Genomic DNA, 21,100 nt, shown 5'->3' with positions numbered 1-21,100 from the left:
CTCATTGGTATCCAGCACCGCATCCTCCTTACCTTTAGTATTGGTATCCTTAATCAATTTCTCAATTTTATAATCCAAATCTCTCTGTTTATTCTAAATACTGGAGATATTTTCAATAACCCATTTCTGGAAGTTGAACATTTCCAGAGTACTATTTCTGGTAGTGTTCAAAATAGAATCCACATTCTCCATAACCAAAGCAGAGCCCACAGACCTAGGGTTTCCCTCCTCCATAGTGTGCTAAGCTTCATTCCTGCTATCTGAGGCATAAGGGTTATTAATTGCTTCTAACTCTTCAACATACTCTTTTCTCTGCACCGTCTCTTCCTCGCCCTCGGCCTCTTTCTTCTACTCACTCTCTGCCTCATCATCAACCTCCTTCCCCTGTTCCTCCTCTGAACTAGCATTCACTTCCGTGTCTTCTTTAGCTTCACCATCAACCCTCAATTTCTTATGTAGACGAGGATTAGATGAATCTTCATCAAACTCAGAGCCATCATGACCCTTAGAAATGTGGGCATTTTCCACCAAAGGATCTTCCCTATTAGCCCTAGATTTACCCTTGAAATGCTCATAAATTAACAGTATAAGGCCTTGGTGAGAAATGGGATAGGATTTAGGTTTTTTGGCATGGTCGGCTAGGCTATCATTAAGGGAAGAAGCTAAATAGAAAGGCAACAAAATCTTCGAGCCATGGGGAAAATGGTTTAGGATGACAAAATGGTAATTGTAAACCTTCCAAAACCTACCATCAACCATTAGGTATTCCATTAAGACTCTTAACATTTTCAGCTAGAAATATTTTACCTGATGAGGGAGGTAGTAGGACACATTGTCCTTCTTAGCGAGCTGAAGCCTCTCTTCATCACTTTTAGGGAAATTCTTGGTAGCTTTCACCGAGAACTTGCGGTCTCTGTAAATCTGGTACCTTCCTTCTGTAATCCTGTAACCTCTACCACCAAATCTTCATCTAGCTTCTATGTCTGTCCGAACATAGTGACTTTATTATTCCTCCATCCCTTGGAAAAACCATGAGACACCGAATTTGTACTCCCATGCAGTTTATCCATGTAATCAATGAAACCATATCTATGCAACCTTCACCATATTTTCCGTTCGCTTTTCCATTTATCACAGCTAGAAGGCTCATTGCGATTAAGATTACCCCCCATAATGTGATGTCTATTCAGGTCGAAACCCTCAACAAAGCACTAGATACTCAAATGTTGAAGAAAACAAGATAACTGGATTTAAGCTCAAACTCTAGAACAAGAAGCTCGAATCGAAAAACAGGGTTATTTCCTTGTTATTCACATAGTCTTTTAATACATTCAAAATGAACCAGCACTTAATATGATTAGGCCCATCACACTGGTTATCATAATCACAATGCCTTAAACAGATAATCAACTGACACTTCACATCACTCCAATATCTGTCTTTAAGATCCAAACCCAGAAAAGTAATAATGAACTTAACTTGTACCATGGACTCTATAAATAATAATTGCTCATAGACTCCCTTCTTACAAGAAACTTCTCCAATATATTTAGTGTCCTCCTCTAAATAAACCCCCTCATTGGCTAATAAATCAGCTACCTTGTTACCTTCCCTTAGGGTATGGGAAGTAAACACACTATCATAGGCATCTAATAATTTTTTAGCACTCTCAATGATATTATAAATGTTCCAAGAAGGGGAACTAGTACTTTTGATAGCTTGAATAGTATTGAGAGAGTCCCCTTCGAGCCATATTTTTTTAAAGTTAAAACTCTGAGCAAGCTGGAGGCATTTTAACATTGCCTGAGCTTCTACCACATGATTGTTTTGAACTCCAAAGGGAGAGGCAATTGCAGAAACACAAAAACCATAAGCATTTATGATGACTCCTCCCCCTCCAGCCTTCCCAGGATTGCCTTTAGCTGCACCATCAAAATTCACCTTAACCCAATCATGAAAAGGAAATCTCTAAACAACATTATCTCTCCTACTCTTTATATCAAATTTGCAGACCTTATGAATCAAATTCCATTAAGTGAGGATGCTTTTCTCATTATCAGTCATATTAAGATAGCTCCACTGCTTGTTGTTTTTATCAAGAGTATTTATGTTTTCTTTAATTTCCTTGCAAATATTTTCAAAAACCATCTGAGATGAACACTTAGCCTCCCTAAAAATTCTATTGTTTCTCTCCTTCTAGATGTACTAACAAGTCATAGGTAGGACAAAGGACTAGAGGGTCTTAATGAGAGGAAATTTGGTATGGAAGATCCATTGCAAGATGACTTCCTTAAGACTATTGTGCATAACCCAATAAACATTCCATTGCATCCAGACTTTACTCGAAATTTCCCAGGTAAAAAAACAATGGATAAACAAATGATCCACAGATTCTGCCTCTTTCTGACATAACTAACACCTGTTAGAAAGCATGAATCCTCTACAAGCCAAGTTATCAATGGTAAGAATCTTGCTGTGAGTTGTAAGCCAAAAAAACATGTTAACTTTAGGAATGAGGAATCTATTCCATATTTTAGTCCATATTGGGTTGTAGACCTGAGTAACATTTTTTTAAGTAGACGAAGCAGTGAAGCTACCCCTAAAATTTCTCTTCCATAGAAACACATCATCAAAATCTTTACTAATAGAAAAGGACAACAAATCTTGCTGGAGCAGCGAAAATCCAACATAAATAACATCAAGTCTAACCCATTTATTCTCCTTCCAATAATTATAAACCATAGAACCATACCTCCTTTTGCATTCATTAATGAATTGGCTGCAATCTTGATTAAAGAGAGGTTCATCTTTAATACAAACATCCTCCCAGAACTTGATTTTATCACCTTTACCAAGGACCCATCCAGCTCCAGCTTTAGCAGCTTTTATAGATTTGATCATGCTATTCCATATGAAAGAACCAACAAGGATATCTTCAGAGTAAAGAAGAGAATGAATTGGCTGGTTATGAATATATTTATCAAACCACACCCTACTCCAATCTTTCTTAATACCAAAAGCCCACCAAATCTATTTAGCAAGGACGACTTTGTTAAAAGTTTTGAGAGCTTTAATACCTAGTCCCCCCTTGCACTTAGGATTACAAACTTTATCCCAGACAACCAAAGATTTCATTTTCTTGTCTTCTACCCCTGACCAAATAAATCTTTTCTAAATTCTTTCTAAAGCTTCAGCAAATTTAACCGGTATACTAAACAAGCTAAGAGCATAAACATGAAGATTCTAAAGAGTAGCTTGAAGAAGCTGAAGCTTACGAGCCTGAGATAGCATAGATCCTTTCCAACCTGCCAATTTCTTGTTGATTTTGTCAATTAATGAGTTCCAGAAAGAGTTTGGAGGAACCAAACCAAGAGGGAGACCCAAATAAGTAGAGGGGAGCAACTCCACCTTACATCCAATAATGTTAGCAATCCTCTGCTGCCTCAATATTGGGGTATTTATGAAGTAAATAGAAGATTTATCCCAATTAACTTGTTGTCTAGTAGCCAAGGAATAAGAACTAAGAGCACCTTTGAAAGCAACAGCCTCACCAACAAAAGAATATCCCATCAAAATTGTATCATCAACAAACTGTTGGTGAGTACAGGAAATATTAGCATAAGAGGATTGCAACCCTTTGATGGTTTTATTCACTTTCAACTTTTGAAACAGTCTGCTCATACTTTCCACCAATATAGTCAAAAGAATAGGAGAGATAGGGTCTCCTTGCCTGAGTCCCCTAGAAGATTTAAAAAATCTAGATAGAGATCCATTAATAAGAATAGAGAAATTTGGAGTAGATATCAATTCTCTAGTAACTTTAATTACCTTCTCATCAAATCCAAAGGCCTCCATAACCTTGAAAAGAACCTTCCATTCCACTCTATCATAGGTTTTTTCTAGATCCAATTTTATCAAGAATCCCTCTTTGTTTGTAGCATTAAGAGAGTGGATATTCTCATGCACAAGAAAAATAGAATCCAAAATCTGCCTACCTGCGACAAATCCTTTTTGCTCCTCAGAGATAAAAAAGGGGAGAACAAACAACAGTCTGGAAGTCATGAATTTTGAAATGATCTTGTAAAAGGAATTACAAAGACTTATTGGCCTAAACTTTCCCATAGAATCAGCTCCAGCCACCTTAGGAATTAGAGCAATAAAAGTAGAATTGATTTCCTTAAGAATTCTTCTGGAACCAAAGAATTATTTGACAACATTGATCATGTCTTTCCCAACAATATGCCAATATTCCTGAAAGAAAAACATGGGAAAGCCATTCTGGCCCGAAGCCTTATCCCCTTGAAAGGAAAAAATAGCTTTTTTAATTTCATCAGCTGTAGCGATAGTAGATAATATCTTATTCTGATGAGGTTCAATAATATTAGGAATGTTATCAACCAGGTCTTGCTGCTAAACAATGTCAATATCCTTACTACTAGTAAGGAGGTTAGAGAAGAACCTAACAACTTCATCACCAATGTCATCATCTTTGAGAAGGATTTTGTCATTAGCAATTAATCTAGAGATTCTGCTTGCAGCTTTATGCTTCATAGATGTCATGTGAGAGAATTTAGTATTTCTATCACTGGCTTCCAACCAAATAGCCCTAGATCTCTGCCTCCAGTAGATTTCTTCCCTAGATATAGTGTTGTGTAGTTTGGCTAGAATCTCATCTTCCTTAGCCTTGGGAAACATATTATAACCATCTTTCTGAATAGACTTTTGAATCTGTTCTAATTCCTCCTTTAACTTCCTTTTGGATTCAAAAAAATCTCCAAAAACCTTCTTATTCTAGATTTAATGTTATCTTTGGCATTTCTTAATTTTTTAGCAACTTTGAACATGGCAGAACCATCCACATTAATATTCCACCATTTGGCAATGGAATTTTCCAAGGAAGGGTACGAAATCCACATTTTTTCAAACTGGAAAGGAAAACATCAATTGCTCTTAACAAACTCAACAACAAAAGAAATGGGATAATGATTTGATCCTATTCTGTTAATAACAAACAAAGAACATCTATACTTAAGGAACCAGTCAGGAGTGATAAGGGTCTATCAAGCCTTACTTGAATAAGATCTCCTCTATCCCTTGGATTAGACCAAGTGTAGGAAGCTCCAGTAAGATCAACATCAATCAGAGCATTGGCATTGATAAAGTCTATAAGGTTAATCCTGCTCTCCAGTTGAGCTTGAGTTCCTCCAAATTTGTCACTTTCTTGCAACGGGGTGTTGAAATCCTCCATCTACACCACCTATCCTAAGAAAAAAACCCCCTTTTTTGCTGAATTTTGTCCCAAAATTTACTCCTAGCAGCTTTAGAATTTGGGGCATAAATGTTGGTAACCACCCAGTCGTCCTTCAGCAATACATTTAACTCTCATAGAAATAATATTATCATCTTCATCAATCATATGTCCATCAATATTTTTCTTATTCCAAAATATGGCCACCCCACTCGACGCCCCATTTGAACTACTACCACAAACACCTCCCTGTTTGAAGAATTTTAATTTTTCAACTTTTTCCTTACTCATTGTAGTTTCCTGAACCAAGATGATGTCCGGCTTATGATCTCTGATAAAATTCCTTAATACATCTTGTTTGTGGATACTAGACATACTATGTGACATGTGATACTTGATGATCCTTATGGATGATGATACTTCTGAACTATCTTGATGGATAGATTTATATGTTCATGGATCTATATGTATTTGATACTCTTATGTGGATTATATTATTCATGATGCTATGATGATACTAACCCCTATTTGATGATGATGATAACATGAGATGAGTTGATGCTATTGCTATGTGATTGTCTTACTGTCTTCGTGGTAAGAGATGATTTCATATCACTCATTGAGAGCATGATATGGCGTCATGATTCTCTTTCACTTGTCTGATCATTTATGATTTATATGTACCATAAATATGTTGTATTGTGTTTAGTGGTGGTTGTAGGATTGCAGGTACCCGACATCAACTCCACCTGGTCTCACAAGTTTGAGCATGTCTTATCCTAATGGCAAGTTGATTGGAGATGGCATAAGTTTCCCTCACATGCTCTAGGCTTAAGTTGTTGCCCTTGTTAGTTAGAGTCTTGGTTAGAGTTGTCTTGTGGTGCATGTGGTTGGTAGGACCCTTATCGTGTAGGATATTAGAGTTGATGCTATTGTTGTGTGACTGTCTTACTGTCTTCATGGTAAGAGACAATTCCATATCACTCATTGCAAGCATGATATGGCGTCATGATTCTCTTTCACTTCTCTGATCATTTATGATGTATATGTACCATATATATGTTTTATTGTGTTTAGTGGTGGTTGCAGGATTGCAGGTACCAGATATCGACTCCACCTAGTCTCAGAAGTCTAAGCTTGTCTTATCCTAATGGCAAGTTGATTGGAGATGACATAAGTTTCCCTCACATGCTCTAGGCTTAAGTTGTCACCCTTGTCAATTAGAGTCTTGGTTAGAGTTGTCTTGTGGTGCATGTGGTTGGTAGGATCCTTGTCATGTGGTCTTGTGAGTGGTTATTCATTAAAATAATAATTGACCTTATAGTATAGTTTATTTAAGTAATAAGATTAAGGTATTAATATTATTGATGATTTATTATTTATTTTATATTTGTTTATTGATTGGTATTATTTATTTATTTGGAACTAATGTTTATTTTTTTTATTTAATTTAATTGGTTTAATGATTTATTGTTTAAATTATCCTTAATTATTTATTTATTATTTAACTATGATTTATTATTTATTTGGTTCTATTTAATTATTTTTATTTTGTTAATTATTGTGGACTTTATTTATATTGGTTTTAATTTAATTTATTTACCTTTTTGGGCCTTGGTTTATTTATCCTTTGTATATATATATATATATATATATATATATATATATATATATATATATATATATATATATATATATATATATATATATATATATTACCTACCCTATTATTTTATTGGGCAATTCTGAGAAGGGTAAGTAAATAATACTATTTAATATTAATTACCTCCAAATCATGCAAGGTAGGTATATTATATAGTTTTTGGGAATTTTCTGATTGGTGGATGCATTTCTATAGTTTTGGGTTAATTTTTCTATTTATTGGCTTTGACTGTGCATTGTCGTGGTTGGCATCTCTATGAATGTTGCTTGAAGATTTTAGATTTTGGTTTGTTTGAGCTTGGATTGAAATTGCTGGAGTTTTGGATTGGATTGTTGCTCTACTTTGAATTTATGGGCCATCACTTCAATTCTTTCTTGGTTGGAGCTCGGTTCTTATTCTACATTTCAATTTCCAAAAAATATTTGTCTTCTCTGTGTCTTCTCAAAGATTGTCTTCAAGGATTAATGGGGATAGCTATTTGACATTATGTTATTTAATATTGAATTGGGGAAAGATTTATTTATATATGTGTATATGTATGTGGTTAGCAAACTGTGAATTTTGGGTGCAGTTAGGAATGTTTATTCTGCATTTTCCTTTATGGATTGCGAATTCCCTTCATTGTGGTTTTTAAGGGGCTTTTAAGTGCTTTTGTATTTTATATTTTGTATCTTTTTGTGATCTATGGCATTCCCATATGTTGTTATGTGAGTTTGGTGCATTTCTGGGCAATCTGGGAGTGTTCTTATTAAATAGGTGCAAGGGATTAATGTCAAATACTCTATGAATGATCTTATTCTCATTTTTATGTGTCGATTTAGCCTTTTTATGTCCTCTCATACCTTTTGGGAGCACTATGTACAAGATTGTGCATTTTCGTCACTTATTTCTTCTGTTTCATGTCATTTTTGCTCTCTAAACCCAAAACGCTAAAAGATGGCACCAAAACGCCAAATGAAGACCCCAGAATTCCAAAAGATATCATGGATGCACTAAAATGTCTCCCAGATGCACTAAACTAGGTTTTTGATGCACAATTTTGCTCTAAGTTGCCAGATTTGTCAGTTAGGTCTTGTGAAGTCACTTTTTCAGATTTTTTGCTTTTACCAGAGGCTTCTTATGGTTGTTATGAATTCTCAAAGAGGTATTTAGATTTTGTTTTGATCATTTCATTATCGATTTGGGCTCTAGTAAGAGGGTTTATTCCTTACCATTGAGGAACGTGCTTATGTGTTGTATAGCTCTAGCAAGAGGGAGAATGCCTTGTTGTTGAGAAATGATTAATGTGATATCAAATGGGATGTCTGTGCCTCATTTTTGAGGATTGGATTTTCATATGGATTAGATCTTGGATTCATGTTATACCTTGGTTCATTGTTGCATTGATTGGGTGAAGAATCTTGCTTTGCTTGTTGGCATTATGGCTCTTGTTATGCTTCAGAATTGTATCAGTAATTTGGTTATTGATATGTTCTTTGTATGAACCACTTTGTGATGTTATTGTGATTTCATTGTGTTTTATGTTTCACCCTAAGGCCTAGGAGCATGATTAGGGAGAGTGGGCTTCCATAAGTCTGTCAAGGTCACGAGGAATGGACTACTAGGATTCCTTCTTGTTTGGAGTTGGGGTCTAGAATGTTTGGATAGCTCATTGGAGATTTATTGTAATAATCAAGTGATAACCTAATAATTGATCTTAGGTGGGTTGGGTAGTAGCAACTCATCTAAGTAAGATAAGAAATGTGTTTTTGGTGTCCCATCTCATGGCTTGGAAGACCAAAGTGAGGTGGTAGATCTAGTAACTGGATAAACCAAACTCCCTTGATTTCCTCAAAGGTTGAGATGGTTCTACATGTGTATCATGGATTTTGGGTTGAGTTCTAGGATATCCTTGTTGGTGATAGCATGTGATGAAACTCTTCCCTACATGTTAGTCCTAGTTTCCTTATACCATTGTGATTGGTAAGCCTCTCGATGTTCCATGGTTGTGATTGGTAGTTTGAGAGTTTGTTTTATCTCTTGGTTGTTAGGTGTCAACCTAGGTATAGAGTTTGAGTTGGAACCTTGTATCATCTCCTAGCATGGGGGGTGGTTCCTTATTAGTTCCACACGGTCGAGTGGTTTGATGCCATCTTCCATTGGGATGATCTTCTTGGATGCTAGCATGCATGGATTTGGATTTGATGTATCTTCTTATGTGAATGGATCTTGGAGCATATTCTTGTACCAATGTATCATGAAGATGTAAATGTAATAGATATTATGTACTCTTGTATCATGTAGTCATATGTGTTAGGACATGATGTAGTTGAGATTATGTTTGAAAGAGGAGGCATTCATTGTATGATTTATGTTGTAGAGAATGTACATATAATAGGTTGTGCTCATTGTTGTACTCTTTGTGTATCTTGGATAATGCTCATTAAATTGAATAATGAAATTGGCTCTATGATTATGCATTTGGTGTTGTATGTTTGACTATTGTGATTTAAGGAAATAGATTAGTAACATGGTAAATAACATTAGAAATAGAATTATGGTGTTGTGATATTGAATAAGTTATTGGGATTAGGAACATTTGGGATTGGTGCTTTAAAATGAACCTAATGGGGTTTAAATGGTTTTCCATTGTAATTAATGTATTCATGATAGGTGGATTAGTAAATGATCATACATATATGCATGGGAAGAGTAAATGTTGGTAGGATAGTGTACATCGGAATATGAAAGTAATTATGATATCATATTTATAATGAAATGTTCTCACTAAGGTTTGTGTTATGGATAGATTAGGTCATGATGTTTAGATACCCTAGGGAAGAATGGATGTATGCATTGATATGTTAGCATTATGTTGTCATTTTCGCTTGCATGATATGATTATGTGTTTATGTTATTTAGTTCATGTGCATATTTATGGATGGACAGTTAGATGCATACGTATTTTGTAATTTTATATGTGGTATTATTTGATATTAATTTTTTTTTCAATTCCAAAATAATATTCATCCTAAGATTACTTTGACTGATTTGATTCATTGTAAGCAAGGAGTTACAAAAAAAGTGACTGTTTTTATTGGTAGATATAAGCATTTTTATTCTCAAATTACTTATCATATGCCTGATCATGATGTTGAAAGAATTTTTGTTGCTAATTTACAAAAAGACATTAGAGATAAGCTTCTATTTTCTTAGTTTACTTCCTTTACACAATTGTGTGCAATGCTTCATAACTATCACCTTCAAGTCAGTCAATTTGAATAATCTCCTTCAATGGCTCTAGTTGATAAGAATGAGAGTGCTTAACAATATTTTGTGAAGTGTAAACCTAAAAAAGGATATATCAAGATAAATGACAACATAAATACTCAAGTGACAACCACTATTAGAGAGGGAAGACTGATAGGGGGGGTGAATGAGTCTTCACCAGAATAACAAACTTAACCACAAAACATAGATCTGATAAACTACAATAATAAGATAGTTAAGTAAATTAACAACACAATACATAACACCAAGATTTTAATGTGGAAAACTTGGTTAAGGGAAAAACCACGATGGGAACCTACCCATGATAAGATGATACTCTATAGTAGTATGTGAAAATATTGCAATGGGGAATGCACATGCATTCAAGCACACTGCCTAGAGCTCACTGCTCAAATATAATGGCCTGGAAGGCTACAACCCTCAGGGAAGTCTCACTAACTTATAATAAGATTTGGACTACAATCCAAAAGAAATGAACTGAAATAATAGCATCTCCAAATGCCTGATTACAATTCCGGTTAAGCACAGATGTCTGCCCTGCAACACCAATCTTACCACAAACTCAACATAGAAGGATAAATCACTTGTTCACACACAAAACTCTCTCTGATAATGCAGACACAACATTGATACCCAGACTACATGACTATATCACCTATATATATAATTCATCAACCTTGATAACAAGGTCGGCTAAACCCTCAACCCTCAATTACAAAATTACATCACATGATACAAAGATCAACCACCGGAACAATATAATGGTTTAAATAGAATAACATGGTCCTAAATCAAATTCCCAAATGCACAACTCCACTGGAAATCATGCCAAGATCAACCGCAACACGCTACACCACCACAAATAATGCATAACACACAAATAATCACTGGTTGATAGAAACCGCCAAAAAATCAAACAAATAGGAAATGACTAAGAAACACCATCAAGAATGTTAGAATCATCCAGAACAGGTGCACCAACACCACTTTTCAAATCTTCATTGGTCAACGTCTGAAAGCTCAAGAACACAACCAATCAGCAACTGTCACAAAGAAATATAACTTGCGGAGTACCAAATCATGATCCAATTGAAATAAAGATACACAAGAACATCCCAACAAATATCCCAAAAGATTAGCACCAGATCTGATCACACCAGAATATACTGGACTCTGGAAAACAATGATCAACAAACCAACACTACAAACCAAATCAAAAAATCTTCCCAACCTATAATCACAGGAATATGTTGACACCAATGACAACAACATATCCTAGAAACAAAAATGACCAATAATATCCAACAACCATGACATCAGGTGTGGCCCCTTTATCCAAATACTTAAGAAAAGAATTAACTCCTCCTTATGGGTCTTTGCATAGTATAATGTCGAGGTTAATAAATACTAATATGTTGAAACTTCCTCCCATTAGACCAATTGACTATTGTCACACTATCATGATAACAAAGCCTTTTGTCAGTATCACCATCAACCTGGCCATAATATTGAGAAGTGTTATACTTTGAGGAGTAATATTCAATAATTCATTGATAATAATACTATATTCGTAGCTGGTGTGAATGACAAAGGAAACAAATATGTATCTCCTCCTAATAAAAATCTCCAAATTTTCATCAATCCTTTGCCTCTCACTCTACTAATGTTATTGAGTCAAAGACTCTTACCTTTTCTCCTGATGCCCTTGGTGTAGAATCTAATGATGTTGTGAATCTTGTTGACAAACCAACACCTTCTAAAGACCTATGCATTACATTTGATTCTTGTGAGACTATTGTTTCACCTAATGGCCCATTGTATATCATTGTTAAGATCAAAGACAAATCCTCAGGAGGAGTGCTCATTGATCCAGTGTGTATGATGAATGTGATTACTGAAGAATATCTTTTCATTTTACAATTGCATCAAGTAACACATGATAAATCTGATTTTATGTTCAGGGTGTATGATGGTTTATTTTTCCCTACTATTGGTTTTATTACTCATCCCATCTAAGTTCGTACTAAGTGCTTATGCTTAGATGTGAGTTTTTCTATCATTCCTACATCATATCAATTTCATGTGAAGTGCGACATCCTTGGCTCTCTTCCATGAAATCTATCCCTTCTATCATTCATAAATGTTTAAAATTCCCTCATAATGGCACTATCATAATAATTAATCTCAACCTTTGCCAAGCCATGGTGAAGTGTGAAAATTTCACCCTTGATTATTTTTGGCCTCAACAACCTGATCCTCTTAAGCCTCGAAGTGACACCCTTTTTCTATCATATAAAAAGTGGAAGAATGAGATGGTCATATCCCCCAGTAATCCTAGAGACCCTAGACCTATTCCTCCTCCTCATGATGGACTGGGTATCCTTCCTACACCTTCTATTTGTCCCATTTATGCCACAGTCCCACCTCCTACATCTTACAAAGGAAATTTTTTAAATCTTCTATGTCTCATCCTAGTATGGTTTCTTCCATTCCTCCTCATTTAAAGGAAGAAAAGAAATCTATGTCCATTGATCCTCAACCTTCACAACCCTTGACTAAAACTAAAAGGAATCATTGTGTGAGAGAATGTCAATGAAGATTTTGTGCTAAGGCTTGTGAAATTATTTCCAAAACCATTTCCTCCTTGAAGACATCAAATGTTGACTTGATCCCATTTGTCCAGCCTTTGCCTAACCCTAGGGAGGAAGTTCAACCTAAATCACAAGTAAAAAATGCTCGAGAAAAATGATGCTTCATGCTCTTTTCATATCAGATATCCTATTTTTATTAATCTAGATGATGATATAGATGATTATATTGTTGTTGCTAACAATGTTGTTTCTAATGATTCTGATTATATGTATGAGCTTATTGATGTTAATCATGACCTATCTTCACCTTTTTCAAAGTCATTAACCCTAGCTCCTAGTGACAAACAAAGTGAATCATCATTAGAGCATGGTCCTTGTTTGGAACTTGTAGTAGCTCCATCTACCATGGTCGAAGTAGCTCCTCTTGCATCTTGTCCACCATACCTACATTATGTTAAGCAAGATTGGGACCTATAGATGATATACTTGATTAGCTTCATTTATATCATAGATCCTCTCTTGTGTGATGTCTTGTTTGTAATGTGCTTCCCCTATGATGTGTTAGGTTCTCTTTAGATGATCCTTGTCACTCCATTTGTACAAGGTAATAAAGAGTCTAAATCTGTTGTGACATTCTTTTATTTGTATCCCAATTCTTCTATATGTTGTCCCTTGTGTTGTCTAATTGGGGACGATGCAAAGCATTAAGATCTCTTTTGGTCTCTTCCATGCTGACTCAAAAAGATATATGTTCTCTTCTTCCATTGTGTTTGTAGTTCCACTACCTTTGGAGGATGAGGTCAATTCAATACAAACATTCATGATACACATTATTTATCATAAGAGAATACTAATCTCAAAGATAGTGGATCCCTTATGTGCTCTTTTATGTTTTGTGAGCATTATCCTTTGATTTGTCCTTTCTTGGGGGCATCTCATTGTGGTGTAGTGTCATAAAATTGTGACCCTAGCAATTTTTGACTGCATTAGGGTCCTTACACATGCCAACTTGAATCCTTTAGCATGATCGGTGATCGAAGATTGCTTGGCTTGCAAAAATAGCTTCTTCCTTGGCCTCTGCAGCACCCCGACTGTATTCTGCCCTAGAGAAAGGGGTAGGACAAGGGCATGGCACCACTATCCCCCCTTGGAAAGGGGTGTGTCTCCCTTGTCCTCCTAGGATAGGGGTGTGGCGCCCCTATCCCTGCCCTATTTTGAGGTAGGACCCTTCCTAGAGAATACATCGTGGGTTGTGCCTCGGGCGAGAAACTCCCCCGATGTCAACCTGTGATGAAATTAAAATCCACCAACATGTATTTAAGGGGCATTCATCCTCTCATTTGCATAAAGTGGAATTTTGATAAGTTCATGTTGCATAAGCAATCAATCATTCAAGAGCATTCAAGCATTCTTTTCCATCATTGAGCATTCTCAAGTGTTCCTTCAAGGCTAGGTGTTGCATTCAAGTCAAAGATTAAACCATTGAAGAGGAGATTGATTTCAACATACAATTACACATAATAATTTATATCAACATTGCTACTACAACCTCCCTTGAGGTGATTTACAATTTAGTCTTTCATTTACATCTACTTGCAAGTACTTTCTTTCATTACTTGGTTAATTCCAAAACTGGGGTTTGGCCTAAAGGCAAACACCCAATCTCAACCCATTTTCCTCTCTTTTTTGCATGTAGGTTGTAGGTGTGCAGTTGTACTTTCAGATTCGGGCTTCATTTGCAGAGGTGGAAAAACCCTTTTCATTTCATGGATTTTTTGGAGGACCGTGTACATTCTCGCCACGGTCTAAGCAACTTTTCCTCAAATTTGCAGGTCGACTTCATCTTGACATATTACTACCAGATCTAGGTGCACAACTTCATCCCATATCCCGATCTCAAGTTATAAAAAGTTCTTTGTCACTTTTGCATTACATAATTCAATCAATTCCTTTTCATTTCAAGCAACAAAGAGGGGATCAACTTAGCATTCCCAATTCATTCAGAATTCAATCTACCAACTTTGTGAGGAGAGATTGGATCTAGTGAATTATCTTCTCTACCTTCTTAATGTAATGGTGAAAAGTTCTTGAATGGTAATTGATAGCGAAACTCTCATCTCTCTCTGAGGGAAAGGGTATTTTTCCTTCTTAATTTATCATTCACCATTTTCCCACCATTACATGTGGTAACGTGCTTGTCTTTTGGATGCATGCAAGCTTAAAGCAATTGCTACAAGTGTGACATATGCAATCACTTTAATGTGGGGGCATACACTCCACTTAATGATACACTTTATGGACACATAATGACATGTTTCAATACTCAAGTTACTATGCAAACTGAGCCTTTTGCTTTGTAATTTGGTATTTTTCTTTTCATGACTCATAGTAAGCAAATATTACTAGGCTAGTAGTCATGTTCTCTCTCTCTTTCCCTATTTCTTATGATATTCCTTTTTACTTGATATTAGAGTAGTAAGATCCTAAAGTCCCTGGGGGCTTAGCGTGCCTTGTCTCTTTGATATCTTGATGAAATTTTTTAATGCAGACCTTTGTACTTTACCGTGAGTATGCTTAGTTTCATACTCCCACTAAAGTGGGGGTTGAATGTAGAATCCTAAATTGTACTCACCTATAATTTTATCTTCACTTGGACCTCACTTTGGTGCTTTGACTTCCGAGGCCTAATTGAAGTGTTGATTCTACTCACGTCACCTATCAAACCTACTTTTTCAATACCTTCACAATCTCCCCCCAATTCTAGGACCCCAATTTCCAAGACCATGGTGTTGGTCATTGCATATCATGCTCTCTATTTACTCACTATTATATGCCATGAATAAAAACACTTTCACTATTTTGAATTGCTCTTTACCATGAAGCTTGAAATACCATAGCTTAAAGTGGAAGTGGTGTTGCAATGTAGAAAGCATCTCAAGTCTTCATTATCCTCATTATCCATACCTCATGCTTTACCCTCTTTGGAAGTTGCCATACCATTCAAATATTCATTTTCTTGTACATTTTTTTCTCCTTATATTGTCTTAGTGTTATATCTCATGAACATCTATTACAAAACCCCTTAAAAAAACCCTATATAGTTCTATCACCTTATGTTTTAATATGTTATTAACTTATGTTTTAATATGTAGAGGTTATTTTAATATGTGAGAGGTTCCCTCTTAGAATTATTACATTGTTTGTGATTATTAGTGTTCTCTTTCAAGTCTTCTAAGTTTTGAGTAATTATTGCATATGCCTAAAACTTCTTCCTTCCATATCATACTCAACTTCATCTATGGTGTAGGAGCACCCTAGGGGCCTAGGTTTGGCCAATAAAGTCAAAATTTGATTTTCTTGTTTATTTTGTGTTCTTTTTTTAAAAGAAGGCCATTTGAGGCCATTTTGATGTATTGGGACCTAACTGTGAAAGTTTGAGGTCCATTGGGCAAACAGTTGTCATTTTGCCATGACAACTTTTGCATTTCTTATAGTAACTTCTTAAAAATATGGTTGGAGAGCTATTTTATGGTGGTTTGAGATTTTAACCCACTTGTATGGGCATAAATAGGCCTTTGGCATTCCATCCAAGAGTTTTGCTTAATGAAATTGGGGTTTTCTATGCATTGTTGGATGTTTCGGTCTGATTCTCTTCATTTTTCATTGTGAAAATCATCATAATTTGATGGGAAGTCAATTGGATTTGGTAGGGAAGTGAGTTAAATTAATTTTGTCTTTTTGTGACATTGAATTTAATTGTTTTTTAAATAAGATATCATAGTTTTTCCAAAAAATGTCAAAACCCTGCCTAGGGTTTACCGAGAGGAGTAAATGTATAGTTTGGTCTCCCATGCATATAAATTTACCCAAATGTGTGGGAAGACATGTGTTCATGCTATGTATCATATTATGTTGTGTAAAGGGCTCCAAATTAGATTTGGTACATGTTTTTACATGAGGATAGTCCGATATTTCTATGTATCAGACAGTAAAAGGTAGTAAGAGTGAAGAATTTGGTGGGAAGACCAAGCGATTGGTATTTTGAAGTGGTTGATGATAGAGAGAGGGGTGAGAAGAACCTATGCAACCTTCAGAAGGGTTTGTGAATCAAAACAAAAGGAAATAGATTAAATTTATATGGTTGTCCTAAGGGTATTAACTATCACAGTCATAGTTTTACTAGTGATATTGTTTTTGTTTTGACAAAGTTGTGTTTGTAAACCCAAGTGTGGACATGTCATAGAGTCATGAGATGTATTAAGACTACATCAATACTTAACAACAACTTGAGAATTTTATTCAAAAGGGTCATATTGACCAATTAATTTTGCATTGTGGAAGCCCATTTTGTACTTTCCAAGAAGAAGATGGGACATGGTGATTCAAATCGACTATTGGGTCCTAATCAAGACCACTATCAAGAACAATTTTTTTGATCCCTCAAATTTCTGACCTCTTGAACTAGCTTTGAGGAGATGAATTTTTCAACAAGATTGATTTGAAATCGGGTAACAATCAATTCCTTGTTGAGCTAATTAACATTTGGAAGACTATCTTTGAGTCCAAGAAGGGCTTGTTTGAGTGGTTATTGATGCCCTTTGGCATAATCACTACACCAACAACATTCATTTGGATGATGAATAATTACCTAGATTCTTCATAGGCTATTTTTGGTTGTCTACTTGGATGACATTCTTATGTTCAAAAAGATATGGGAATAACACGTGACAAGTTCTTTCCAACTTGCATCAGCTTAAGCTTTATGCTAATATATAGAAATTCTCTTTTAGCATGGAGAGGGTCTAGTACTTCAAGTACATTGTTGATGAAGATGGTGTACATGTTGACCTAGAGAAGATCTTGATCTATAAAGAATATATTGTTCCTAGGATTCTCATAAAGCTCTAAATCACCACAAATCCATTAGATATGTTTTGAGATGAAAAAGAAGAGTTAAATGGTTTTGGTTCAAATTGCATTATTTCTATGTTCAAGTAATTTAATTTGGTATATTATACTAAAATGTGATTTCATAACTAACATTTCAACTTCTATATAACTATTCTTATAGCCCGATTTTTTTGCTTGCAAACAAAGACCATGTCAGACAATATCAGCGAACAACAAAATAAGGAGACAATTGCTAGATTGTAGTCTAACTTGAAAAGAAAAGGTGATGGAAAATGTTATTGTCCTTGAAAAATTTGTAAGGGGTTAAAGACTAGAAGACTTCTAATCAAAACAACTAAGAAACATTGTAGGATTCATGGTCACATTGAAGGGGGGCATGATTATCATCCATTGGTAAGTTTTTCATTATAGCGTTTTAACAATTTATATACATAAGAAATCACTTGATGAGTAGATCATGATCATGGTTTATTTATGTTTATCATTTTTATATAGTTCGAGCACCCCAAAGCACATGATATGGATCAACACAACCCAAAGAATATGGTTTTCGAAGTGGAGGAACATAGAGATGTGAATATCAAAGTTGAAGATAATGATCCCATGGAAGATGATGATCATGAGCCACAAAACACAATTGAAGATGATGGTACAAATACATTGATCCATGACACATTTAGTACTGGCGTAGGTGATCATGATGATGAAGATGACCTTGATGTTGTTCATGATTTACCTCTACTTGAGAAGGCATATGAGGCCCTTTACAAAGGCTCCAGACAACTCTTCTCTCCAATGTATTATTGTTGATGAACTTGAAGGTTATGAATGGTTTATCCAACATAACAATCTCACGTATGTTAAGGTATGTCATATATGTCATTATAGTTAATAAATGGTGAATCATGTATCGTTAATATTCTTGATATTAACAAATTATATTTTTTTGTTGTAGATTGATAGGTGGGTTTTTGTTACCACCATCAAATATTCTACCTCTCTCATATCGAGAATTATCTGCCATTATGAAAGATATTGGAATGGAGTATCAAGCAATGGGTGTTTTTCCCAATGATCATATTATATATCACAAACAACATGAATTTTGAATTGAATGCCCTAAATGTCATATCAGTAGATATCGAAGAGATCAAATAACAAAAAAGGTGTCTCGCAAGGTTCTTCATTATATTCCCATTATTCCACATATGCAATGATTATTCAAGTGCACTAGCTTGGCACAATTTATGGATTACCATGCACACAATAGAAGTCAAGATGACATTATTCGAACGTGTGCAAATGGTTCAATATTAATGGACATAAAGGAAAAGTGGCCACACTTAAAAGAAGAACCTCGTAATCTTAGGCTTTCATTGGAAGTGGACGGTGTCAATCCATTTGGAGAGCTGAGATCTGTTTACTTAGTGTGGCCTTTTTTTGTTATCAACAATAACATTTCTCCATGGATGTCAATAAACAGGGAGCACATAATGTTGGAAATGATTGTTCCAAGTATTTTATCATTTAATAGTCATCTACATTTAATTATAAATATTTCAGTAAAATGGTCATAATAATTATGTATTGTTTTTGTTCATTAGATTACGCAAGTACCAAGTTAAAGATACAAATGTATATATTTAGCCTCTTATCGATGAGTTGCTGGAGTTATGGAATGGTGTCACTATGTATTATGTCTCTAGACCAATAGGACAAAGAAAATTTCAATTCCATGTGATGCTTGTATGGACAATACACGATGCCCCAAGGCTAACACAATTTTGTGGTATGTTATAGTGTTCAAGTTTTGCATGATAATTAAAATTAAAAAAATTAACATATTTAATCCAATTATACATTATCTAGTAGGTCTTCAAACAAAGGGAAAATTTGCTTGTCCAGTTTGTGGTCCAAAGATGAAATCTCATCATTCAAAAAGTTTAGGAAATCAGGTTTTTGATGAGTATAGGCTCTTTCTCCACAAAAATCATAAGTATCAAAATACTGAAAAACATCTTTTCAATGAGAAAGAAGAGAATACATCAAAGCCACAAATAATGACACCTCACCTATGGAAATTGGAATATAATAGAATTAAATGTCAAGGTAATGCCATTCCATCTAATGGTTTATGTCATAAAACATCTTTTCTATCATATTTTGTTTACTGATGATGTGATGGGTGATCGTGAAGGTCGTCGAGGCATTAATGACCACCTTCCTAAGGGACTAAAAAGTTATCCTCGACAATTTAGTAGGTTGCCCTACTATGACCAGTTACAAATTATGCATTTGTTTGATACTATGCATATTGGAAAGAATATAATAGAGACATTATGGAAAATATTGGATGGAAGGCGTGACAAAAAAAAAAATTGTCAAAAATTGTAGTGACATTCAAGAATCCAATCATGCAATGAAAAATGTCATTCAATCAAATAGCCATGGAGACCAGATTAATATAAGTGACCTTCCTTGGTTATTAATGGACCAGTAAAGCAATGCTATAAAAGAAGTCATACGAAAAATTTGATTTCCCATAGGATTTGCTGCGTACATAAACAATCTCATATCAAAGAAAAATGAATTTGGGCCAGGGATGAAAATGCATGATTGGCATACCTTCATTAAGGTAATTCATGTTCTTGTGTATTTACTATATATTTATATACTACGCATGTACTTTTCATTGTATTATGTTAGAAAAAAATGAAAATATAATTTTATAATTATTGCAGTATGTTCTACCTCTATCTCTTCCAAACCACTCGACAATAATGTCAAGCAAGTCATATATGATCTTGGAAAATACATGAGGTAAGTAGTGATATTTTTTCAATTCGTTGTATAGATATTATATTTGTGATTTGTTTTACTTGTTATGTAATACACCAAGTTGAGGAGATTGAATTGTGTGGACCTTTACACACTAGGTCAATGTGGATGGTTGAGAGGCACTTGAAATTTTTGAAGGCTTTGGTTCGACAAAGAGAACATCCTGAGGGTTCTATGGTGGAGGGATATATAGTATACCAGACTATGGTGTACATTTTTTAATATATTCCTAAGTTTGCAGCAAAGATCCACGTGGATCACATTTGGGATCCCAACCCCATTAACAAATTCGAAGGGGAGTACTTGACGGGGAAAGGTAGATTGAGGAAAGTGAGAGGTAATTATAAGATGTTATTGTTGTTAATTAATTCTTAATCTTCAAAATAAATCGGTTGTAAGACGTCTATTTATTTTTTGTAAAGTTGGTCGAGAGTGGGATGCAATACATTTGTATATTGCAAACAATCTTGATTGGATGATGGCATGGATTGAACGTTGTCAACATTCTGGTTGCACATTAACATGCGAAGGTGTGGCTTCATTGGTTAAAGAAGCTCATCGTAATGGAGATTCCAATGT

This window comes from Cryptomeria japonica, chromosome 7 (genome assembly GCF_030272615.1).
Source record: "Cryptomeria japonica chromosome 7, Sugi_1.0, whole genome shotgun sequence".
Taxonomy (NCBI): domain Eukaryota; kingdom Viridiplantae; phylum Streptophyta; class Pinopsida; order Cupressales; family Cupressaceae; genus Cryptomeria; species Cryptomeria japonica.
The sequence above is the reverse complement of the archived record's forward strand: the minus strand, read 5'-3'. Positions refer to the sequence as shown.